Genomic DNA, 10,849 nt, shown 5'->3' with positions numbered 1-10,849 from the left:
TCTTTATCCTTCCTAATATCTTTGACACTTCATTTTATAATACATTCCATATTTGAAATTGCCTAGTCCATGTCCTGCATATCCCAGCGTTCCCAGCAGGATTCAACTTCTGTGCCGGGTTCAGCTCTGGTTGGTTCCGCGAAAACGACAACAGGCCCCTTTATCCAAAGTTTAGCATCACAGGTGTGAGACGCCATCTTCCTCACTTTGTACCTACAAGATACTTGGACACGTTTAGCTGGGACACCTTCTACACATTCCAATTTACCTAGATGAGCCCATTTCACTAAATGACCTCCTTCACAATTTATGCATTCAATCCTCTTAATATCCTTTGGATCTACGTTTAGATGAGAGAAAGAAATTATTTATTATTATTTTAAAATTAGAACATAAAAGTGAAACAGGTGTCCAGTTTTTTAGTAAACACAGATCTCCTTTCTTGGGCAGTAGTGTGATTACTGCCCTCCTGCAACTGAGGGGTAGTTGTTTATCTTGGAGGCTATCTTCCAGCACCTGAAAAATGTCCCCACCAATCACAGTCCAGAGTTTTTTTTAAAAATTCAGCAGGCAGTCCGTCAATGCCAGGAGCTTTTCCATTTGAATGCTGTGTAACAGCAGTGGTCAGCTCCTGATATGTTAGCGGCTTGTCTAATTGATGCTGTTCTTCTTCGTTCAGGCTGGGCAAATCCTGGAGCAGCAGGTCTGTATCCTGCTGGTCACATGGCTCTTTACTATATTATTCAGTATATAATTTTACTGCCTCCCTTCTGATCTCCTCCCGGCTGTACAGCTCCCTGCCGCAAGGCATCTGAACGCAGTGCATCTGCCGGCTGTCTGCTCTCCTGTTCTCCAAGCCAAAGAAGAAGCTGGATGGGGTGTCCATGTCTTTGAGCTCCATGAAGCAAGAGTGCATCAGCGCCCCCTTCACTCGCCCTTCAGCAAAAAGATAGCTTCAGCAGGCTTCCCGGCATGTGTTTCTGCTCCCTCAGGGTTTGCAGGGTCTGATCCTGGTGGTCTGTGTCCAGGCTGCTCTCTAACTTTAGAATTTTAACTTCCAACTCTCTCACCGCTGCGTTCAGTGACCCAGTTGAGTTGAGTGTGTACTGCTAGCAAACATTTTTAATCTGCGTTTTGCCAGTGTCCCACCACTGCCTCATATTTTTATAGTGTGTTTTTTCTTTTTTTCATATGTTCCAGAATTGATGAAATTGCTTTACAAAAATTGTGTCCTGTAATAACTTTAAATTAAAATGCCAGTAGGAGGTGCTGTGAGTGTCAGTGGTAAGTATTACTGTACCTAATAGGCAGTGGTGGTCAGAGAGGCTACTGGGGATGATGTTGGCTTTAATGAATTTATTCAGATGAGTGTGTGACGTGTAGAAGCGATCTAACCTGGCTCTATATATTTTTTGTGAGCGACAATGAGATCAGGTGTTTTGTCTTGCATTAGGGTGCAGACACCTCCAGACATCAATCAGGCCACTGAACTGAAAAACTGCAGCTAATTCACTTGAGGATTGTGGATTGGGTTCCTCATTGTTTCTATCCATGGTAAAATGAATGGTGCAGTTAAAATCTCCTCCCACTACCACCACATCATCATGATCAATACTTAAAAGAGTTTACTTTAGTTTGGTAAAAATTAAAATGCATTCCCTCCCCTTATTTGGTGCATAACTATTAATAAAAACAAATACAGTGCCACCCAACCTTGCTCTTAAGAACATAAGAACATAAGAAAGTTTACAATTGAGAGGAGGACATTAAGCCCATCTTTCTCGTTTGGTTGTTAGTAGCTTATTAATCCCAGAATCTCATCAAGCAGCATCTTGAGGGATCCCAGGGTGCCAGCTTCAACAACATTACTGGGCAGTTGGTTCCAGAATGCCACAATTCTCTGTGTAAAGAAATGTCTCCTATTTTCTGTTCTGAATGCGCCTTTATCTAATCTCCATTTGTGACCCCTCGTCCTTGTTTCTTTTTTCAGGTGGAAAAAGTCCCTTGGGTTGACATTGTCAATACCTTTTAGAATTTTGAATGCTTGAATCAGATTGCCGTGTAGTCTTCTTTGTTCAACACTGAATAGATTCGATTTTTTAGCCTGTCTGCATACGACATGCCTTTTAAACCCGGAATAATTCTGGTTGCTCTTCTTTGCACTCTTTGTAGAGCAGTAATATCCTTTTTGTAGCGAGATGACCAGAACTGAACACAGTATTCTAGATGAGGTCTTACTAATTCATTGTAAAGTTTTAACATTACTCCCCTTGATTTAAATTCAACACTTTTCTCTATATATACAAGCATTTTGTTATCCTTTTTTATAGCTTCCCCACATTGTCTAGAATAAAGACATTTCTGAGTCAACATAAACTCCTAGATCTTTTTCATAGTTTTCTTCTTTGATTTCACTATCTCCCATATGATATTTATAATGCACATTTTGATTGTCTTTGTGCAGTACCTTACACCTTGCTCTATTAAATGTCATTTGCCATGTGTCTGCTCAGTTCTGAATACTGTGTAGATCATTTTGAATTACCTTTGCTGCTGCAACAGTGTTTGCCAATCCTCCTATTTTTGTGTTGTCTGAAAACTTAACAAGTTTGCTTACTATACCAGAATCTAAGTCATTAATGTAGATTAGGAAGAGCAGAGGACCTAATACTGATCCCTGTGGTACGCCACTGGTTACCATATGTCAGAGGAAGGGCAGCAAAGACATCTTGGCACACAGAAAATAAAAGTTTTTTTTTGCTGTTGTGATGCGACACATTCACATCCGGTATGTAGAGGCCTTTACTCTAAAAAAAGTGTAAGTGCAGTAAAGCATTAGGATATGCACTGCCTGGCCACTTTACTGTGTGCATTTCTATGCTATCGGATTTGGTGGGTGTGACAGGGCGGCTGAGTGGTAGTGACGTCAGGCCAGAAGCAGGAACTGAAACACAGACTCAGGTACTACTCGGGTGCAAAGCGCACTGCAGGGCTATTTTTAATTTTAAACAAAAATAAATAAAATATTTAAACACAAAAAAAACACTGCTTACAGAGCGAAATAAAAAGGTTGTACAAAACAAAATCATGAACACCAAAAACTTAACGAAACAAATACGGTGCTGAGGCCAGTTGTTTTTAGTTTTTCTTTTAGTTTCACTCTCTCTCTCTCTCTCATGTTCCTCCTCTTGAACACACACACGGAACAACAGAAGCTGCAGGCTTTTATATTGGTGACCATCTCCCAATTAGCACCAAATTAATCAATTAATTAAAATTGGGAGATGGCCACCTGCTGCACGAGGTTTTGTCTGGATGGGGCTTCTCCATCAACGCTGCCAAACAATAGCAAAACTCGTTTTTTTCACCATCACATTTATAAATAACTCATAATAACAAAATAATACAAACTATACAGCGGGGCAGGGGGGGTAAGCTGGAGTTGGGGGGGTAAGGGGGAGGGTTAAGGGGGGGGGGCGTAAATCATACTACTCCAACAATAATCCATTACTTTTAAATCATAATACATTGTGTTTTAAAATAAACATAAATACATTTAAACAGCAGGGCTTTTCCTCTACCCTGCCACATATTTCCCCCCCTTGTGCACAGAGCACCTGGCCCCAACGGCCTCCTACCCACTTAGTCCCAAAGTCCCAGTCATAGTCCTGGCCTAGGAACAGGGGCAGCAATATGTCACTGAAGACCAGCGAAACATATTGCAGCAGGCAACCCTAGGTGATGCAAGCCCCTGAGCGGAGCGGGCGTGGCTTCCTTGGGCAGTGACATGCAGGCATCCCTGGGCGGTGGCATGCAGCATCCCTGGGCAGCATCCCCAGGCTGTCCAGCCCCAGGTGGTGCAGGCTGTCCAGCCCCAGGTGGTGCAGGCTGTCCAGCCCCAGATGGTGCAGGCTGTGCAGCCCTAGGCGGTGCAGGCTGTACAGTCCCAGGCGGTGCAGCTTGTGCAGCCCTAGGCGGTTCAAGACCAGGCCGGAGCGGTCCCTTAGAAGGCAACGGCAGGTGTGGACCCTTGGGAGGCGACAGCAGGTTTGGACCCTCGGGAGCTGATGACAGCAGCGGACCCTCTGGAGGCGACGCTAGGAGGAGAACCCCCACCCAAGAAGGCGGCAGCGGGAGCTTCACTTCTCCCCCTGGTGGTGGTGCTGGGAGCAGCAGGTAGTCCTCCTCCTGCGCTGGAGACAGCGGGGTGTTGTCCAGGTTTGTGCTGGCCTTCAGCGACAGATCCTGGATCATGTTTAGCCGTCTAAATAATCGCAAACAGTATTATTCCGACACGACAAAAAACAAACAAAACACTCACGATTTTCTCCACACAAAACACAGGTCCTTCCAGGTTGTTCTCTAACGAAAACTACAATATTCTAGCATCCACCACAGCAATCCCTTTGGAAATTGCTTGCCGACGTTCATTTATATTACAAAGTAAACCTTTACATACAATCTCAAACATACATACACAAGCCCACTGGCACATGTGCATAAGATCCAAGTTAGCGGAGGCAATGGTGCACGTGCCCCAGCAATACTAATTTTGGGGGAGCAGTGCTGACGCAAATCCGGTCACTTGCGGTATTCCTCAGGGGTCTGTTCTTGAGCCTCTTTAACATCTACATGCTTCCCTTGGGTCACCTCATCCGCCAACATAGCCTCATGTTTCACTCCTATGTAGATGACACCCAGCTATACCTAAAACTAGACCCTAGATGTCCATCTGCCATGGTCCTGCTCTCAGCTTGCATCCAAGACATCAAGGCCTGGATGTCTGACAGTTTTCTTCAGCTCAACACTAACAGATCTGAACAACTTCGAGTAGGATCAAAAACTCAACTCAAGAATCTCAATATTGCTTCCTTGAACTTTGGAAACTGTCTGCTACTGCCTTCCCCTACTGTACGAAGCCTTGATGTACTTCTGGATAGAACCTCTCCTTTGATGCCCAAATCTCCTCTGTAGTCAAATCCTCCTTCTACCATCTCCAAAACATCTCAAAGATCCATCCCCACCTTTCCCTCCCAGATGCAGAGATATCTCCTTTCGACTCGACGACTGCAAATCTCTCTATGGTGGTCTTCCTTCACATGCCATAAACCGACTGCAGCTGGTTCAAAAGATGTAAAGATGTAAAAAACATGATCAGATTCCTCCCTGTCTTTGCCAGGTGCACTGGCTACCTGTAAAGTTCAGGATTACTTTCAAAATGTTCTTGCTTGCTTACCAGGCCCTTCATCAAACAGGTCCAGAGTATCTCTCAAACCTGCTGACCCACTGTGTCCCTGCATGCAAGCTGAGGTCCCCTGACTGTAGATTGCTTGTTATACCCAAGCAAAAGTGCACCACACTCAGTGTGCTCTTTTAGCTTCATGTCTCCGACTCTCTGGAACTCTCTCCCAGCTTTAGTGCTTGCAGCTCCCACAGTCACTCGCTTCAAATCAACTCTCAAGACCCACTTGTTCTCTCTTGCTTTCAATGCTCTTTAAGCCTGGTATCTGTTATTAGCAGTTGTCTAAATTGTTATTTCAAGTTGTTCACTCCATCTTAATCGTATGATTCTTTATGACACACGTATCCACAATGTTTAGAATGTACATCCTAGCCCTGTATTTAATGTAATATGCATGTATTTAATGTATTTGCATTGTAATATGCCTGTAATATGCCTGTGGGGGACGGAGGGGAGTGATGCTGGGACACCAGAATCACTGTCAAGCCCTCTTAAGGTCTCTAGTGCTAGTCGACGAAACACAGAGGATGGAAGTTGCCCACTTGAAGACCCCGGAGATGTACCCTACTTAGCTCAATCCAGACGGTTGTCATGCTGATCCACTGGGGAGACCGCACTGTGGTTGATCCCCAGAGCCAGCATCGCAGCCGTTGTGTGTGCTCATGGGGAGGTAAAATACGCTGATCCCATTACACTTCAACCATCAACACCAAGCAGAAGGATATCTACATCATCAGATGGAAAGAAACGCACATGGATGGAAATGCAGATGGATCACATTAGTTTACTGTAAAGCTACGTCTTAGTTGGTGCTTATCTTGGCAAGAGCCGAGTTCAAATTAGCATGAAGTTTTAACATCTACTCTCATGTAATGGAAATCATTATTTGCATTGTTTTTTTTTACTGTTTGTATTTAATGTACTATGCCCTGTATTTCACTGTATTTAATGTATTATGCATTGTGCATCACTGTCTTGTAAAGCGCTTTGTGATGGTGGTCCACTATGAAAGGTGCTATGTAAAATAAAGACTGATTGATTGATTGATTGATCACTACTTGCCCCATGTTGTCGATAAGAAAAACAATCTGTTCATGTTTTGACTGGGTTTTAATTGTATGTTTCTTTTTCATTAACATTATTTTATTTATTTCAAGATTTTCAATTTGTATCTTACATGCCTTCTTAAACGTTTTTAGATCCCGGTGTAACCCTGAAAAGCAGAGTGAAACTTGAGGTTTTTTATAGTGATAGATGTATTATTTTAATGACATTATTCTCCAAAGATTTAAGTTTAGGTAATTTTTTACAACATAAATATAAGGAATGGCGTGGATTGTTACTGTGATGACACGCTAATTTCGTGTTTATGATAGGCATAAAGAGAGTTCTTGATAAGTCGGCATCTTTTCACACGTGACTCACACTCGCACAGTTTCCAGTAACAAGCGATATAGTCTTATCAATTCAGTTTATTACTCCAAAGTGTAAGCTTGTACAGTATGGTAATTTAATGGCACTGTTTGATGGCAGCTGTATGATAAATTATGTTGAAAGTTGTTACAGAACTGGGATAAGGTACACATTCTGGTTTCGGTTTTGGTCAGAGTCTGCTATCTACAGATGTATTTATTATTTTAATTATTTTTGCATTTGTTATTTATTTGAATCCATTGAAATCTGAAGTACAATTGTTTTTCTGGTGCAAAGTTTGCAATATGTAAGACTGACCCCTGCGGTGTAAATAAAGTAATACATCAAAATATACCAAGTCTGCAACAGCTTTTGCAAAAGAGTGCCTGCAAAAATATACATACGCAGCATGAGCTCAGGTTAAACTGGTTAGCTGGTTACCAACTCAACCAGACTACATGTATAAAGGCTCACTATGTCAGCTCAATACCAAGAGTAATGCAGTGTGCAGGTTCAAGAGTAATGCAGTGTGCAGCTTAGCAGCTTTGTACAGTAACTTGTTTAATTTTTGTTGCACCATGTGTGAAGTGAGTTTTTCTCATGAAAGTATTATTGTTTCCATGCTTGCTGCCTTGCTTGGCTACCCTGTTTGTGTTAAACTGTATTTTGAATACATATTCCATTTGGCGCCCTTCACGTCACAGGTTGGTGGCCAGGATGCAAAATTAATTTCCATCCTTTCATTTTGGGAAGGCTCTTTTCCTTTTATATCATTTTACAAGCTGTTTGTTGTGTACCTGACAGACATTAAAACTGTCACGAAACCTCTGTGAACCAAGAAGAGAAGAAACAGCAATGGTAAACGCGCAAGGCTGACCATCAGAAACGAGTGAAAAAATGCAGAAATATGCAAAACATCTTATATATACTCATAAATACAGTATATACCTTAAAGTCAGCTAAAAATGTCAAATTGTTCCCTGTTACTAAATGTATGGGGTCATAACTACTGTTTATTTTGAACCAGGTATGAGTTCCTACAAATCAATCTACACGGTCCCCATGTTTGTTTTTTTTCCTGAACTGACTGACCAACAACTGAAACATGCTGTTTGTTTCACAGAGTGATGTTGAGTATTGTCTTTAGAACTCCAGCAGAGAGAGAGAGAGAGAGAGAGAGAGAGAGAGAGAGAGAGAGAGAGAGAGAGAGAGAGAGAGAGAGAGAGAGAGAGAGAGAGAGAGAGAGAGAGAGAGAGAGAGAGAGAGAGAGAGAGAGACTTTGACTTTTAAGATCCTTTATTAAACATTACAATTAAAATCCATTAAAATTCAATGAAGGTAAAACACAACAAAATTAAGATTCCTGCTCGGAGGAGAGTGTACAGAGGAGAGTACGGGGAGTGGAGAGAGCGAGGAGAGAGAAAACAAATAATAAAAAAAAAACTGCTAAAACTTTATTTGTTTGGCCAACGCGCCTTTTTGTTTCGTGTTTTGTTGTTTGTTTAAATCTTTTGTTTTTGTTTAATTATTTAATAAAATCAGCTTCACCCGCCCATCCACTGTTTTGGTTCTGTTACTTCCTGGTCCGTGACGTCACCACACCTCACCACTGCAAGCCATCCTGCCACAGGGTCATTCATTATGTAGAGAAAGCTCGTCCTCAAGCGTAGAGCAACTGAGCAGCATACATCGAACCACTAGTTGGGCGCCATTGTAATGGACTTTTTTTCTTTATTATTTTTTCCATCCTCCGCTGGGTCGGGATTCGAACTGCTGACCCTCGGCACTAAAGGTAGACACGCTACAGTTTTGCTAAAGATTTTGTAGTCATGTCTTTTATTCACACATACAATGTGCCTATTCGGCCAGTAGGGGTCATTCATTACAGCTGCTAGTGTGTCCAGCAGTAGGTGAAGGAGAGGAGGATGGAGGGAACGAGGGAATGCTACTAAACGTAGACACAGTTAAAGACTTAACTCATCACAGAGCAGACAGTAAGAAAATCTACCAGTTGTGTGTGAAGGCATCACATTTTCACCAGTTGAGGGGGATGGTGGATTGAAGGTGGAGGGCATGTCTGGAGGTAGAGGAGTGGTGCAGGCCAGTGTGGAGGGTGCTGTATGAACTACCTCTCACCAAGAGAGCGGGGGACCTGAAGTGGAGGATCCTGCACTGTATTGTGTCCACCGGCAGGTTTCTCCACAGAGTTGATTCTAGCATTAGCTCAGAGTGCTGTTTTTGCTCTGCATAGAAGACAGTGTTTCACATGTATAGTGAGTGTGTCAGGCTATGACCACTCTTCCATCTCCTACAGGAGCTTCTGCAGGGCCTAGGCGAGGAGTTCACTAAAGAGCTATTTATCTGTGGGGTTCCCTACAACTTTAAAAAAAGAGAAACAGGTGTGTTTTAATTAATTATATAATGGGTCAGGTAAAATTGGCCATTTTAAAATCCAGAAAGAACAGTATCTCTGGGGCTGGGCTGACTGATATTGTGGTGCAGTTAAGGGTGTTGGTGGTCAGCCAGATAAGAGTGGATTTTGAATTTTTTAAACTAAAATGTAAGTGAAGCTCCAGTTTTTGTTCTAGTTTTAATTTTATTTTTATTGTTTTACAGTGTTATTATTATTATTATTTATTTCTTAGCAGACGCCCTTATCCAGGGCGACTTACAATCGCAAGCAAATACAAATACATTCAAGTGTTACAATACAAGTCATACAATAAGAGCAAGAAATACAATAATTTTTTTCAAGTGTGACAAACCACAATTCAATAATACAGCAGATAATAGTGAAAGTTACATCAGGATATGATTAAATAGTGATAGTTACATCAGGATATGATTAAGTACAAAATACTACAGGTTAAACACTTGGCAGATTACAATATTCTGAAGTACAGGATTAAATGTAGTAAAATAGGGGGCAGATAAGAGCAAAATAAAGCATATTTAAATGAAGGGTGATAGTGTCCCAGGATACAACAGAGGAGTTCTACAGGTACTGTTTGAAGAGGTGAGTCTTAAGGAGGCACCGGAATGTGGTCAGGGACTGGGCAGTCCTGACATCTCTAGGAAGGTCGTTCCACCACTGCGGAGCAAGGGTGGAGAAGGAGCGGGGTCGGGAGGCAGGGGATCGTAGCGGAGGTAGAGCCAGTCTTCTAGTGCAGGCGGAGCGGAGAGGTCGAGTGGGGGTGTAGGGAGAGATGAGGGTCTGGAGGTAGCTGGGTGCAGTCTGGTCAAGGCATCTGTAGGCTAGTACAAGAGTCTTGAACTGGATGCGAGCGGTGATCGGGAGCCAGTGGAGCGAGCGGAGTAGTGGAGTAGCGTGGGCGAAGCGAGGCAGAGAGAACACCAGGCGGGCAGCAGAGTTCTGGATGAGCTGGAGCGGACGGGTGGCGGACGCAGGGAGGCCAGCCAGGAGGGAGTTGCAGTAGTCTAGGCGGGAGAGTACCAGGGCCTAGACCAGGAGCTGGGTAGCATAGCTGGTGAGGAAGGGTCGGATTCTTCGGATGTTGCTCAGGAAGAATCGGCAAGTGCGTACCAGAGTGGAGATGTGCTGGGAATGAGAGAGGCAAGGGTCCAGGGTGACTCCAAGGTTCTTAGCGGAGGAAGAGGGAGAGAGTGTGGTAGATTCCAGAGGAACAGAGATAGAGAGATCAGAGGAGGGGGAGGAGGAGGGAAAGAAAAGGAGGTCAGATTTAGAGAGGTTGAGTTTGAGGTGATGCGAGTGCATCCAGGAGGAAATAGCAGACAGACAGGTAGAGATACGGGAAGGTCGAGTCAGAGGTGGGGAAGGAGAGGAAAATCTGAGCATCATCAGCATAGAAATGGTATAAGAAACCATAGGATGCGATGAGGGGGCCCAGGGAGCGGGTGTAGAGAGAGAACAGGAGATGACCCAAGACTGACCCTTGGGGGACTCCTGTTAAGAGAGGGTGAGGTGTGGAGGTTGCTCCATGCCAGGTTACCTGGTAAGTGCGGTTGGAGAGATAGGAGGAGAACCAGGCCAGAGCAGTGCCAGAGATCCCCAGGTCAGCAAGAGATGATAGTAGAATAGAGTGATCAACAGTGTCAAAGGCAGCAGAGAGGTCGAGGAGAATTAGGACAGAGGAGAGAGAGGCAGCTCGGGCACACTTAAGTGAGTTGGTGACAGACAGGAGGGCGGTTTCAGTGGAGTGAGCAGAGTGGAAG

This window comes from Acipenser ruthenus, chromosome 34, assembly GCF_902713425.1.
Source record: "Acipenser ruthenus chromosome 34, fAciRut3.2 maternal haplotype, whole genome shotgun sequence".
Taxonomy (NCBI): Eukaryota; Metazoa; Chordata; class Actinopteri; order Acipenseriformes; family Acipenseridae; genus Acipenser; species Acipenser ruthenus.
The sequence above is the reverse complement of the archived record's forward strand: the minus strand, read 5'-3'. Positions refer to the sequence as shown.